This window comes from Nanorana parkeri, unplaced genomic scaffold, assembly GCF_000935625.1.
Source record: "Nanorana parkeri isolate BGI_ZX_2015 unplaced genomic scaffold, ASM93562v1 scaffold511, whole genome shotgun sequence".
Taxonomy (NCBI): Eukaryota; Metazoa; Chordata; class Amphibia; order Anura; family Dicroglossidae; genus Nanorana; species Nanorana parkeri.
The window spans coordinates 687,374-703,758 of record NW_017306779.1 but is presented as its reverse complement, the minus strand read 5'-3'; positions in this window follow the sequence as shown (position 1 = coordinate 703,758).

Sequence of the window (16,385 nt, the reverse complement as noted above, 5' to 3'; positions counted from 1 at the left end):
GGGGGCGGGTAGGAGAGTAGTGATAGTGCAGGTAAAGGTAGAAGGAAAGAAGGGGCAAAAAAAGGGGCAAAAGAGGGGGGTTAAAGGAGGAAGGAGCATAACACAGCCAAGGAGAGGGAGATCCCCCTGGGGCACCCACCCTGACAATAAGGTGAGCATGGGACCAGGCACCAAGGCAGAAAACCCTCTTAAGGGAATGGGTTAGCGGATGGCATGCTAATTCTGGAAACTGGAGGGTATAGCACTCAATGAGTGGAAGGCACAGTAGAAGGATCCGCAGACACTGAATGCATTTTTAAAGTTTAAGTCCTGAGTTTAGTGTCACTTTAAAGCTTTTTGTTTTAAAACGGTACATTTGTTCTTGCTGCCAGAAGTCTGGAGTCATTTTTTTAATTCAGTGCTGGACTTTACAGCTGGCTCTGCCTCTATATAGGCAGAGCCAGCTGTCACTCACGCAGCTGGGTGGATCTCGACAGTTATGTCGGAATCCGTCCCGGCTGCGGCGGTCTCAGTGTACCGCGAGCGATACTGAGCTTTGGGTCACGGGAGGACACTAGTATATGTCCTCCCGTGACCCTTAAGAGAACTATGGGGAAAAACACTTACCCCATAGTTCTCTTTTAGGGAAAAGCAGCAATTTCATAACATATTGGGAAGTGTTACTGTAGCAAGACTGCAGCGTACAGGCAGAGCACACAGGACGTTATAAGCTGATGATTTCCAGAAGGATTATCAAGTTTTTATTTCATACCTTTTGCACATATATAATACAATCTTTCTATTTTAAACAGACCAAATGGGACCAAATAAAAGAAGTTCATTGTTAGGGTTTACATATCTCTTAACCTTTATTTTGCTGCATACACACGTCGTCCTGCACTGAAAGCCTCTGCCCTGATAGCATGCAGGTTTTGTGTCAAAATCATGCAGCACTGATATTCTGACAACAGAAATAGCTGATTTATTTTCCATATTTCAGACTATTATTATACATTTTAAATGGCCTGAAACACTGGATGGAACTTAACTTATAGAGCTACCGTTTTGCTTTTTTTGCCAAAGTTAACTCCCTAAATTTTATATACAAAAAGCAGATATAACGCCAACAATTGATTAAATCACTTACAATGGATGCTGCTGCTTGATTTTTCAAAGTTTTAGGGGGTTATTCACGATGGAGCCGAAGGATCCAGCCATAGCTGCGGCTGATCCTTCCGCTCGCTTGGCCGCCTGAGCCCTTTGGTTCAGTCGAACCGAAGGGCTGCTGTACAGGCTAATCACTATAGCCCGTACAGCAGCCAAGGCATTCGGCTATTTACTTACTGCCGTTTGGCCCCTATGAGAATAGGGATGAACGGCAGTAAGTAAGCTGCCGGAGCTTTGGCTAAGCCGATCCAGATGTTGAATTGGCTAGGTCAAACTCCTTCTGCACTTCTGCTCAGCCGAACATGCATAGCATGTTCGGCTGACCGAAGGCAGCCGATGTATGGCTGATTTTAGCCACTTCGGCAGCTAAGTGAATAACCCCCTTAGTTTCCTGCAGAATAAACTGGTCCCATTTGATATCCTATTTTGGGGTGTCTCCTTTCCCTTGCAGGGTCCCTATGGAGCCACCCTAGTGTGCTAGTAATCTTTGTGTGCCTCCACAAAGATACAAGCACAACCGGGCAAGCTCATTGCTCCCACCTTCTCCCTTCTCCAAGCTAGTAGATGGACATTTGCTGGAGACTGCTTTATCCCTTGTGATCTTGCACTGAACAGGAAGTTCAGGGAAGCCTAGCTGAGAGAGTTGGAGTTAGCTATTTGGAAAAATGATGACTAGGAGCCCAGGGAAGAAGAGGCTGTGGGGACCGGTCTAGCATCCCAGTGGAAGCAAGGATCAGGTGAGTATATCTGCTTTTTCTTGAGTCCCCTACACAAAACCAGCACTTAAACCTTTTCAGTGTGGGGGTAGCCTCACTGCAAGAGTAAGTTTTTGTATATTCCCAGAGTTCTTCTTCAGGCATAAATCTGTTCTTGTACCTAATTTTCCTACAAAAAGCTATTTTATGTAATCATGGGCTATACTAAAATACATGACACAGAACAATGGAGCATAATGTTCTTGGCATATAGCTGCAAGTCACGTTCAGTTCTTTGCTATTGTTCAGGTATAGTGACGCTGTGTAGTAATATAATATACATTATCTGTAATACAGTGCACTGTATAAAAAGATTTTAGGGATATTTGTCTATAATGAAAGTGAGAGAGTGAGGCTGTTTATAGCTCTTAGCAAAGCATTAATACATTCTGGATCCAGAGAACTAATCTTGCATTTAAATTAGGAACACTGTAAATATCTTCAGGGGCGACAGTTAATTTTTCTACAGTGATGATTTAGCTATATCTCTGACTGGAGGCTTTACCAACAAGCAGAATCTTTGCTGTTACATTTGGGTCATTGTACCCCAGGCCTCATATAGACGTGTTTTGGAGCAATATTTATACAAACCCATATTTTGCAGGATTGACAAACTGTGAGCACCTCGCATTTAATGATTTAAAGCAGAAGTAAACTGCTGTGTAAATGTCATCCCCCCCACCTATTCTGCAAATATGCACAGCATACTTTATGCTACATTAGGGCTGTTGGATCATATTAGAAGTCCCCAACTCTGTTCCCTGCCACCACCATATCTGCCACTGACACTTACAGGTTCATTGAAGTCCTCTTCGGCCATTGTGTGGCCACTGATAATGTAACGCCTGCGCATACACACCATCCTCCCCGCCAGTTTTTTTTACACTGTGTGGTGCATCTGCCTTGCAGTGTACACAGAAAATAAAAAAAATCACTAAGGGAAAGAGGAAATTTTTTGGGCAGAAAAAAACTTTACATTTCTCTTCTAAATCAAAAATTCCTACCTCCCAGCGATTTTATATTTTACTGACTTTATTTCCACTTTAAGTGCATCTTAAGTTAGACATATTCTGCATGAAGGAGATTAGTGAACTAAAGAATTCCCTGTTGGAAATTAAAATAGCATCATACAATAAATCGCACCTCTTTTAATGTTATACCCAATATATCATTCTGAGGCGGTTTACCACAGTGCTAGGAAGTTAGGTTGTGGAGAGTTAGGCATCACTACATATATTTGATATCCTGAAGGATGTGGTCCTGTGCTAAGAGAATCTATACTAGGAAGACTGCCATTACTGCTTACTTATTATGACATACCTAATTGCCTGGCTGTAATGCTGATGCAGTTACTACCGGGCTTTCTGATTAAAGGGGTTCTAAACCCTCCGTTTTTTTTTGCTTATATCTACTGCTAGCAAGCAGTAGATATAGGCAAGAAGTGTAAAAAAAAAACAAAAAAAACCATTTAAAATCATTTTAAACTTACCTCTTTATCGCCGCTCGCTTCCGCGCCGAGAATCAGGAACTGCTCGTACAGCCGCAAAGGATCTTGGGGCGGGTGCATGCGCAGTTCCGATTCTCGGCCGGGAGACGAGCAGAGACGCAAGGTAAGTCTATGGACGCGTGCCCCCGCCTGCAGACACCGCTGGATCGGAGAGACAGAGCAGTCAGCGATGGATCGGAGTGACGTCACACCGCTGGAGGGACAGATGAAAACATGGGGAAAGAAGAGGAAGTTCGGAAAAAGAGACATCATTTAAGGTAAGTGCTAACATTTACATGAGAACAATTTAAGGGGAAAACAAAAAATAACGATATTCTGTTTATCTTGCAGATCCCTACAAACCTTTATTTATTTTTTTCATGGCAGTTTAGTTCTACACAGTACATCCCCTCCCTCAAGATTGCCTATTACATTGCCATTTATGCTCTCCCTGATTTGTGCTTCCTAAAGTTTGGAAACTCATCTTTAACCTTTTAGTATCCCCTCAGCAAATTGACTGCCTCCTACTGTGCAGCTGAATAACCATCAATAAATAATATGGTAGACCCCAGAGCTGTTTATAAGGTGTTTAGGGATGTTCAAAATGTACTGGGTGCACAGTGTACCTTTAATGTGTTTATTCTGAAATAAATCTTTGTTATACTTCAGATGTCAAAATGCATTTCCTGCCCCACAGAGAAAAATATGTATGCCGAAAGGAGGAACATTATTAAAGGATGGCTAATTAGAAGACAAAGTAATATAACTAAACATAAATATACAAAGACATTTAGATAGATGAATTCACAAGTATGCAATAATAATAAGGCCTCTGCACAGTTTTAATTTTCCAGAGTTCTTTCCTGTGTCAAATTCTGTAATTAAGCACAGCAATTCTGCTTGGCAACTTGCAAATGCAATAGTGAGCAAACAGAAGGAGCTGGCATCATTAAGAAAGTTAAGGAAGGGCCTTGAAATCCCAGTGATGATTTATCTGCATTCTTATTTTTTAATTGGATCAGTGATGGCTTCTATTATGATCTTAATTAGAAGAGAAATCTGGATGTATTTCTCTATATCATCGGGCTTTCTGAATCCCCTGGCTGGATTCAAATATAGAAAGATACAACTGCATATAGAAGTGAAGAAAAACTGAGCGTTATGCTGTGACCTTGAGATATATACAGTTGCTGTCCTCCTATTCCAACATCCTTGGGCCACCTCCACCAACCAGCCCTGAAGATGGGTTATCCTTACTATCATACTCTAACAATATCAGAAGTCATAGACATAAACGGAATATTGAGGCTATGGGACGGAGAGCTGACAGGGACATCAGTACATGTTTAATGAGACTAGAAAAGCAGACAGACAGTATTGCCCTACTCTAGTAGGTATTTGGTTCTAGGCTTATGGACCCAGAATGGGTAAACTGTAAGTACAAAGTGTACTATTCCACCAACAAACATGTACAAACTGTGCAGATATTGAAAAAATGGGGAGTCAGCCGGATTACACTTGCAGGCAGGATGTCAATCTGTAACCTTTTATTATATTGTATACATCAAAAGATACAGTCTTTTAAGAACATGATATAAGGATAGCTGCATGCCACCACTGATAGCTATGTTACCCTAGGCCAGTGGTGGCGAACCTTGGCACCCCAGCTGTGCCAAAACTACAAATCCCAAGATGCATCTGCCTCTGAGAGTTATGTCTGTGGCTGTCAGAGCCTTGCAATGCCTCATGGGACTTGTAGTTCAAAAACAGCTGGAGTGCCAAGGTTCGCCATCACTGCCCTAGGCCATACTCTATGTTGGAAATCATGTAGTAGTAGTTGATTTTATATATCAGTCGTAGCCAAACTCCGGCCCTTCAGCTGTATTGCAAATAAAATTGGGCATTGCAAGACACAGCCACAAGATTGACTTTCAGAGGCTGGTCCATGATGGGCTTTGTAGTTTCACCACAGCTGGAGGGACGGAGTTTGCCTACCCCTGTTATATAAACTACACTTTAGCTTTAAATCTCCTTAAACGTTTGTGAAAATTATCTGACACCGTGGACACACGTTAGCTTTCCTGGTAGTTTCCACTGCATTGACTTTTGAGATAAGTGAGTTTTCCTTAATACAAATTAGAATGGAAAAAGTTTCATATAGTTTACTGTTCAAAAACATCTATACTCCTAAATTATACTTTTAATTTACCACTTGAAGAGAAATGTAACAACCTCAATAGTTTAGGGCCTGAAGTGGGAAATTAAGCCTGTCTCAGTCAACATGAGGTGAAGCTCTGCTGACCTCCATCATCCAATCATGTGCAAGCAAAAATACAATTTTCTATTATTTCCTTGCATATGATCAGCTATTTTTTGTGAGTTAACTTTCACTACATTCACTAAGCTAAGAAGAGATTCCCATGCAACGTAAACAACCTATTTGCTTTCAGAAAATCAACCCCACTGTATCTTCTCACTCAACCTACCAAAGAACATTCCCCAAGCGGACACAAACATTGAAAAACCTTACCAACCCAGATAACAGAAACAATCATCAGGCTGGCTACAGCCTAGCTGCAAACTCCAAATTTAGACTAGGGACACTTCAACTTAAAGTGGAAGTAAACTCACCTTTTAAACCTTACACCATCCCAAAAGTGGTAATATACAGTATCTTATTAGAAGAACACATCCTGTTGACCCATATCCTTCCCCTTGTGAGATACTGCTGTTACTGTTGTGGTGATGTCACTGGCACATGCGCAGTGGTAGGCTCATTCCTGACATCCTGGACATGCTGAGTGCCTTGCTGGGATTATGTAATCATGTATTCCTGGCAAGGTGTTTGATCTTGCAATTCCCTTGCTCCTTCTTGAACCCTATGTGACTAGCGAGGTTATAGGGTTTCTGAACACTTGGGGGTCTATTCACGAAGCTGCCAAAGGATCTAGCCGCAGCTTCGGCCGATCCTTCGGCTAGCTTCGACCCCAGGACCCCTTCGGTTCAGTAGAACCGAAGGGGTGCTGTACGGGCTATTCACTATAGCCCGTACAGCTCCCGAACGTGGCTGAGCCGTGCTGAAAGCCCGAACGCATATGCATCGGTGCTTCTGACAGCTGGGCGGAGCCAGACGTGATCTTACAGCTGGCTCCGGCCACTTGCAGAGAGATCAGCGTCCCTGGTTACCTACTAACCAGGGACACTGATCTCCGAACAGCTAAATCTCCTGGAGCGATGTCAGAATAGAAAAAAAAAATTCCCATTGAAATGCATTGCTACATTCCTATTGGCTATTTCAATTTGCAATAGCCAATAGTAATGCAGCAATGCTTTTCAATGGGAAAAATTATTATTATTTTTTTTTTAATTCTGACATCGATCCGTGTCAGAAAAAAGAAAAAAAAGACACAGCAGTGTTTCTCTCCAGAGCGCCCGGGAGAGTTTTTTGTTTCTTTTTTTGACGGCAGCAGAGCCGCCGGACAATAGGAAACTATTGGGCGGAGCTAGCTGTCACTGCTAGCTCCGCACAATCGTTTGCTATTTGCTTTTTTTAAACTTTTTAAGCTCTTTTTCTGTTCTGCTCGGTCCCTCTGAGGGTCCCCCGCTCAGCGGCATTCGGCTATTCACTCACTGCTGTCCGGCATCTATAAGAATAGACCGAACAGCAGTGAGTAGCCTGCTGGAGGTTCAGCTCAGCCGATCCAGATGTTGGATCGGCTGAGTCGAACTCCTTCTGCACTTCGGGTCGCCCGCACATGCTGAGCATGTTAGGCCGACCCGAAGCCATGCGAAGCAAGCCGATGTACGGCTGATTTCAGCCGATGTATGGCTGAAATCAGCCGTGCCAGCCTGAAGTGAATAGCCGAACAGTGTTCGGCTCACTTCACTTGGGGTCGGTTGTTAACTCGGCTGCCCTCGGCAGCTTAGTGAATAGACCCCTTAGCCTGCTTTAATAGCTCTATGCCTGTGTATCCATTTATGTGGATCGCTTTTTTCTATGCATGCCTGAAATTTGACACTTTTTGAGGGCAGCTTCAGCTGTATCGTGGAGAAATGGACAAGCAAAAACTTTGTAAAGATGTGTGGAGTATATACCAATCACTTATTTATTTTTGTGAATTAGGTATTTACTTTTTTTGTTGGTGATCTGCAATGTAAAATCTTTAAAAACTTTATATAGCATATATAATTGTTGCACAAGCCATTTTGTAATTTAATGCTATTAAAAATTAACTTTCCATTTAAAACTGTACCTGCTGTAATGTTCTAAATCTGTTGAAAAAATGTAATTCAATATGGCAACACAGCTGCTGTACGGAACACCCCCAGAAATGTAATTTCCTGCTTCTGAGATTGGCTGACCGAAGTCTGCACTCAGATACAACTATAATGTTTGGCATCCCTTGGGATTTGAATTTTATTTGGGTGAGATACTCCGTAGAGTTAATTACTACTAAAGGGATGCTGACACTGCACCTTTCCCTACAAGACAGGAAGTCAGTCCACCAGCTGGCTATAAGCAAGTCAGACCCTCTCATTCAGAAATCAGTTGGTAAAAGACATGGAGATATTTGTTTTTCTTCAGAAATCTGCAACAAAGTTTTTTGAAATCCTTACAGATGTGATTCATTTTTTTCAAAAATGTTTCTCTCATTACTCTTTAAGGCAAGGTCCCTACAAATTATAATTACTTGGCAAAGTGAACCACTCTTTCTTTTATTTTATTAAATCAACCCCAATATTTCCCCTACCCTAAGCCCCATTTGCACCACAGCATATACTGTATGGCTTGACATTTGCTGCCAATGTGTATATTTTTGCATGAACTGTGATGCGTCTTCTATGTGCATTTTTTCTGCTTTTCTTTTAAAAACATACAGCTTTTTTTCTGCAGCTTGCTATGATGCTACTGACTCAACTTTTTTTCAGTGCACACCAATATGTGCGAATTGACACAATAGAAGGCAAGGCTTTTTGCTTTGTGGGACTGTGTTGACCAATGCATGTTGGGTAAACAAACACTAAATCAGATGGTGGGAACTGGAATGTGGTGAATCTTCCAGCATACCATATTTCACTAAGACAATACATCTTTATAACACTAATTCAGTTTGTGGCTCTTAGCAACAAAACAAACCTATGTGTGCGATTTGCTCTACTTCCATTTAAAGTGTTTATGAATCCTAACAATAATCTTTTCTTATTTCCTCCGTTTGGATCTGGTAAATATAACATTAAAAGCACTTTGTGATATTTGTTTGATGAATGCAAACAATAAAGCTTGATAAAAAAAGTTCCTACCAGTATTCTTGTGAGCAGTTATCTTTATCTGCTATCTACTATATCAATGGACTACAAAATACTAGGGATACACAGATACCGTTTTTTCGGTATCGAGTACGAGTACCGATACTTTGTTTTTGGTATTAGTCAATACCGAGTACCGTGACCGCGGTGCTTCCACTGTCATGGAACCAGCTTCCTAGGAAATCTAATTGCTCGAGAAGCTGGCTCCATGTTGTCTGGCCGGCTTGATTGTACTTGGCAGGAAAACCGGCTTTCAAGCCAATCAGCATCGAGCCGGCTTCCCGGCTAATTAGAATGCCGGGGTGGGGGGGAGTAATGACCCACCTCCCAGCTTCCTGATTGGCCGGGAGGCCGGCTCGATGCTGATTGGCTGAAAAGTTGGCTTCCCAACCAATTAGCAGCGAGTGGGCTGTTCGGCTGACTCGATACTGATTGGCCAGGAAGCCGGCTTCCCGGCCAATCAGCATGGAACTTGCTTCCTGGCCAATCAGGAAGCCAGGAAGTGGGTCATTACTCGCCCCCCAGCTTCCTGATCGCACAGGAAGCTGGCTCCAGGGTCCCCCTGAGGCACGGCTGGTTCTGGTATCGGGGAAGGAATCAGAGCATTTGAGCGAGTACAAGTACTCGCCCAAATACTGGGTATCAGCACCGATACTAGTATTGGTATTGGTGCATCCCTACAAAATACCTCCCCTCTATGTTATGAAGATTAGGAAGCATGGAAGTATTCTGTTTTCCTGTCCTAGGGTAACATTGCTGCTCTTTATAGGCACAGTATGGCAAATTAGCATTGCCAGCGTAGGATGGGAAGTGTATTACTGGCAGAACCACCAGGTAAAAAAAAGGGAAAATGCCTAATGAAAAAAAACTAATGCAGTCACCACATATACAGACTGGTAAGCAGCAATCAATTACATTTTGATTATTAGGTTTAGATGCAATATATTCCTAAATGGGTTTTTGAATGAAGATCGGGCTTGGTTTGCAAGTTGGAAAGATATAAAGCCTTTTAATTTATTATATATGTTTGCTGCCTGTGGCAGGTAGCATTTCAATACTATTTTATTATATAGGGAAACAATACAGCAAAAGCTCCATGTTCAATATCATCAACATTATATGGAGTGGTACCCCTGTTTTTTATTCTATTCTCCATTGTAGGCTTCTCTGTCTGGTCCATGGCTCAAAATAAAACAGTAATATGAAAAGGGAAAAGCACAACAAAAATAATCCAGCAAAAATAAAGGGGAAATCTAAGGATCAAAAACTAACAAAATGAAGAGGATATTTCAAAATAAATCACAATATTGTTGAACATATCAAATGAAATCAGATTTTATTTCAGAGCGCAGCTATGCCAAGATAGAAACATCTTGAATAGTTTTTCAAATTTTATTTCCGTGGTTCCTATGCAAATAGTGACAGAAACATTCAGTTAGCTGTCATACAAACATGCCTAAATAAGATTATATGTGCATTTACTGCTCCCCGCCTGTCAGTGAAAGTGACAATAATTCCCGAATCTGTGTTGGCAGAACATGCAGAGAAAAGTAAGAAAGAAGCTATTGTATGTTTTTACTGTAATCTTAATTCTGTGGGATATACAGTACAGTAGAAACAGTTCATAAGATGTTCCTGTTACGACATGTTGAGGAGAATTGAGCTACATGGCTTCAGTGTCTCAGCTATATTACTCGATAATAAGATGTTGGAATCTCTCATACATATTAATTAGAGGCACGGTTAAAGCACAAATCAATGGTGCAGCATTGGCTACTCTGTAAATACACTGCATATTATTACTAGATATTAACATTGGAGTATTTATTACTATATGTTACCATTGATTTTCTAGTAAATTATGAAATACTATTAGTTCCCAGAAACTAAGAGCTGAGTAGAATTCACAGGTAATATCAGGGTAAACAAACCCTTCCATTGAACCACTTGGGGTTATTTAGATTCAATATAGCCTAGCACGGTTTAAAGAGTTCATTGTAAACCTTTCCATTAAAATCATCCTTATAATACCACCCAAAGCAAGTGTTAAGTAGGGTATCTATGGGTAGATTTTGGGAAGAATGATTATACAAAACAATCCAGTTGGAAGGTTTGATAATGCCATACATTTGTCGTTCCAAAATTTAATTTAATTTTCAGTTAACAGTCAACTTCGGAATGAAGGGAGTTTCCGGAACAAAAACCACATTCACCGTTACAATTTTGGTCGATCAAGAAAATTGGTTTGACCCCGGTTGATCAACGGTTAGAAAGTTGAACAAACATTCCAAAATCAAGTTTGTTTGTTTAAAATTAATCTAATTTTAGACTCCACTGATCTATTCGTATATACAGCGTGCCTAGCTCCCCCCCTCCTTAGTGCATCCCTACCCGAATAGTGAACAAATAGGCACACCCAAAAAACAATGTTCACCTGGTATAACTGTATGGAGGTCAATAAGTGCAGCTGATACCACTCAGCTAGGTGTAGTCTGTAGCTGTTACATCAGATGCCACATCTGTTTCCCACCACCCCACTCTCCTGGACAACATTTACTCAGCTTCTCAGCTTGGTGCTCAATCTGAAGCATCTTGGTGTCATTTGGGTTGATTTATTAAAGCAAATAGGCTGTTCACTTTTGCAAGGGAAATTTCCCTTACCTTAGTGAATGAGATGAACCTCTGCTGACTTCCATCATCCAGTCAGGTCAGGTGCAAGGCTTTACTCAATCACACAGGTCAGGTGCAAGACTCTACCCAATCACATCGCAGCGCACTGTGAGAGCCATGATTGGGCTAAGTAATGATGATTTTGCCCAATCATGGCTCACACAGCTAAGTCAAAATCATTAAAGATTTTTTTTTTTAAGTGTGGCGTATTTTTTGGTTTAACTCTTTAGCGAATGGGTAGGGGTATAAGTACCCCTTACTCATTCACAAGGGCACGGGTCGCATCTGGGTGGCCCTTTATTAAAGGGGTAACAAATGTTAATAAGTCTCCCTGCCCGCACCCCCACAACCAATGACCCAGGGATTGTGAGGAAGACCCTGGAAAAGCACCCTCCCAGTGCTGAGGGCCTGTGGCCTGGTATGGCGCGGGGGGGGGTGCTCGCTCATCCCCCTCATTTCCTGGCCTACCAAACTTGTGCATGGATCAAGTGTCTGGTTAGGAATTTTAGGGAGAACCCCATGTTTTTTCTTGGGGGTGGGGTTCCTCCTTAAAATTCCTACTAGACCTTAAGGGTCTGGTATGACTTTGAGGGGAACCCCATGCCCTTTTTAAAAAAAAATTTTTTACATGGGGTCCCTCCTACATTTCATACCAGACCTTGTGGGGCACTAACAGTTAGTGTGTTCACTGAACACACAAACTGCCAATGTTCGAGTCGAACTCATGCTCGACTCTAACATCGAGCCCATCCCTACTCTTGGATTAGTGTGCTCATGTGTGCATGTAAATTAGCAAACTCACCCAAATGTTTGTGCAGGCGGCTGGAAATGACGCCTGTTCTGTGCATTGGCAAATGTGCACATTGTCTTATGGTGCTGTACTGATAGTCTGATAGATTTTGCTGATGTAATTGTGGTACTTGTTGTCTGCGTGGAAAAAAATTCCCTCTCACCAGCCAGCGACCGTTCATTCAACACAGAAAAACTGGAGTTTTTTTGGTCACATATTTGATCTAAAGAAGAGTAAAAAAAGGTACTTATACAGAGATTTATTCACAACTATATGTGACTTGGGGAAGTGGGGCAGAAACTGGTCTTTCCCTCTGGGCCTCTTTCACATAGCTAAGCGTCGACCCGTACAGATCCATGCGTTGTGCACAGCCATGGCGGGAAGGACAGGTTCTGCGGGTGATTGTACGCAGCAGCATGTTCTTCTCTATGGGAGTATGCGACCGTACACTCACCCGAACTGCACATCCGTGTGGGTGCGGGTGTCCCTACTTGGATGCAGACAGGATTGATGCAGTCAGCGTCCGAGCATGTACACCCTCACCCGCACGGATGTGATGTTCGGGTGGGCGTATGGTGACGTACGGCCGCATATTCCCATATAGAAGAACAGGCTGCTGCGTACAATCATACACAGCACCAGTCCTTCCCAGGAACAGCCCAATACGGCCATGCACGCTGCACGGATCTGTACGGGCTGACAGTTAGCTGTGATTTACCCATTACCATCCACAGTGCTAATTATTTCTAAACCTTTGCGGTATTGTGTGCTATTTGACAAATAATTCATACAGCAATAATCCAAGACTTGCTTGAACATATTTATTTTATCTCATGCTCTTTTCTCTTATTTGGATTACATTTTTTTTACATTGCCAACTCATTCAACCCATACTAATCTGGATTTAAATATTTCACCATTTCCTTTTTCATTTAAATAGAGCTGTTCCATTTGTACTGCCAAATCACTTTGTATTGTCAAATGACTTTGCCTTTTTTTGCAGGTATGTCATTTTTCACTGTGTCGGAATTAAATGATTTTTATCAAGTCGTTCTGCCCATCTTGGGAGACCAATTTCCTGACATCAGATAATAGTCGGCAATTATATTTATTACAGTTCAAGTCACAGTGTGTCACAGCATTTCACAACAGTTAAATTAAACTGGAAAACCTCACCTTTCTCAGATGAACACAGCTGTCTACATTTCAATCTTCTAAAGATACAACTTCTCTAAATGTTTGCCTTAGAATGTTCCGTGAAGAGCTGACTCACTGCAATGTACAGAAACCTTATACATTGGGATAACAGAAGCAGGTTTTACAAAAGAATAATCTTTGCAATGTGCTGCTTGCTTTGGTATAAAAGATACCCCAATTGAGGCTAGTCTGTTGTTTGTCCACTGGCGCTGAAAAAAAGTAAATTATGGCTATTTATATGCTGCTAGAGAAGACGTGGAGATGCTTTTAAAAAGCTGAATATTAGATGTTCATCATTTAAATGTTAAAATGGAATTTCTTTAGAATGAATGTATAATGTTTTATAAATATTCTTCTTTATAATGATCGGGACTAAAAAAAGTAATTGTTTAAGGTAGATGTAAACCCCCTACTAAGTGATATTTTGCTAGATGACTGTGTTTCATAAACAATTGTCATGTTTAATATTGAATAAAATTGTTGTTTTTACCTTTTTTCATTCATTTTTACACCTCTTTCAGTTCCTGTCAACATGCATGCACTCCAGCATGAGCTGTATGGCATTTCTCAAGGTTCCTAAAGGAGACAACATTGTGCCTGCGTAATTTGTTTTAAAATGACCACTTATAGTCACCAGGGGAATCCAGTATGACAGAGTGACAACACAGGAGCACAGTTGGGGGACAGGGACAAAGCATTGTCACACTAAAACAGGAAGTGCATGAATAAGGACCTTCATGGTATGATGAACAGGTACTATTTTATTAAAGCTAACTCACTCGGCTCTATGGATCGGGAAGTGTGCGATCACATACCACTGATCACTCAGTTCATGATCTTCTTCCTGCAGTGAGCGGTGACTGTCAGTCACTGCTTCCTGCAGGAATTCTAACCCCCTCTGTTCCTCCAGTGCTGACTGGAAGAATGGATGTGGAAGGGGCAGGCACAGGATAGAGAGGCAGAGCCAGGTGTCAATCAGGCACTGGGGTGGATCCTGACAAAATTGTCGGGATCTGTCCCGGCTGCAGTGTGGCCCTTTCTACATCACTGATCAGTTGAATATTACCAGTATGCCGGTGTTGGAGCCCTTTAACTCAGAGTGGGATGCTCATAAAGTAAATATGGAGATCCCCTTTAGCTCTGGCGTAGCAAACAAACATACAGTGGTGGCCATTAGTCCTCTCACCACACTGATGCTCCACAGATTTCTTCCTAGGTGCAGTCAATTTGTTGACAGCCACTCCTATGGACAGAATAGAGTCAGATGATTAGTAGGCAACATTATCTCTCATTGAATGATAGCAGACAAAGGCATAGGTATGCACTGGCTCTCTCCCTGCCCTGTTGCAGCTCTGAGTCTGGTGTGCCGTTCTTCCTCCTGCCAACCAATCCAATCCACTCCTCCCTGGCTGCAAGGGGCAGGTTATAGCTCCGACCGCTGTATTTACTCTCTACCAACCCTCTACCCCCTCCTGACCAACCCCCCCTCCCTCCAATGGAGAATGGCAACCAGATGGAGGGGGCGGCAGGGTTAGTTTGAATTTTTTAAAAATTTTTCTTTATTTTTTACTTTTTCATAACTTTTTAAAATTTTTAATCATCTTATTATATTTTCCTTTTTTATTTTTTTATAATTTTTTATCATAATATTTTTTACTTTTTAAATTTTTTTATCTTATTATTTTTTACTTTTTTATCACCTTTTTATTTTCATTCTTATTTTTTTACTTAATTTTTATTTATTTTACATTTTAGTAATTTTTTTTTTCAAGCACCTGTGTGAAAGGTTTGCTTTATTGAACCTGTCACCTCCAGTATAGGAGTTCTAGCACAGCACTTGTTTGGCTCTCCTGTGACAGCTGAGACGTGAAGGCTGTGAGTGCAGCTCTCCCTTCTCACTGTTAGCCCAGAGCAGAGCGGAGAACATACATTACATAGAGGATCTCCGGCCGGTGGGGAGAGGGGTAGGTGGCGGGGAAGGACGGACAAGCAGGCTGCATACAAGTGATCTCTGTGACATTGCCGAGATCATTTGTAAAGAAACGAGTGGCTTCCCTGCTGTACATTTAGTCCTGCTTGCCCGAAGCAGGGCTACATGTAGAAAACTACCCGCCTGGTGCCCGGAAATTCATGTCCCAGGCATCGGGAGATAGGAATTGCACACCCCTGCCGCCCCCCTGCCACCCCAAGTCCGGGCCTCGGTTGGTCTTGTGGGAAATCTGGCCCTGATCACCATTGTGTCCAATCAAAGCCCTTCTTCTCTTTCCTCTTCAGTCAGTGAAGAGAAAAGTGTCAGTCACTAGCAGAGAGAGAGAATGTCCTGCAGTTGCAATGGTAGGTGAGCAGCTTTAGGCTCCATTCACATATGTCGTTTGGATTTTCTGCACGGTACAAAAACTTGCATTTTTTTAACATACGCGTGGGCTCCACGTGTTTGCAGCTATTACAATATGTAATTGCAGGTGCCCTATAGTGATTTAATGTAGCTCTGTGGTAATAGGATAATATCCTTTATTCCAATGCAATCTTGTTCAATCAGCGACATTTGAACTTTAATATGACCATGTGGGTAAATGTCCATATATTAGTTCCTCATTTGCTTGTAATAGCACTTTCACATACAGTTTGAATATTTTCTCATTTGCGTGTAATACTATTTCCACATGCAGTTTGAATATTGCATGAAATTCTGTCTCATGAGTGACAGCAGCACCATCTTGGGTGCCTACCATACACAGAGAAAGATCAACACTGATAAGCAAACTCAAATGAATGTGCCCTCTTGTGCAGAGATCCCTTTCCCGCTCCTACCTCAATCTAAATAACACATGAGCAGCCAGCACCCAAATGGAATACTTATTTAAAAAAATCGACATATAAACCTTAGTGCAACACTATATACCTGTGAAAATGTATAACTAAAAAAGCAAGAAAGTAATCTTTATTTAGGATTTTCTTTATAGTTATACATTTTCACAGATATATTGCGTCACACTTATGTATATATATATATATATATATATATATATATATA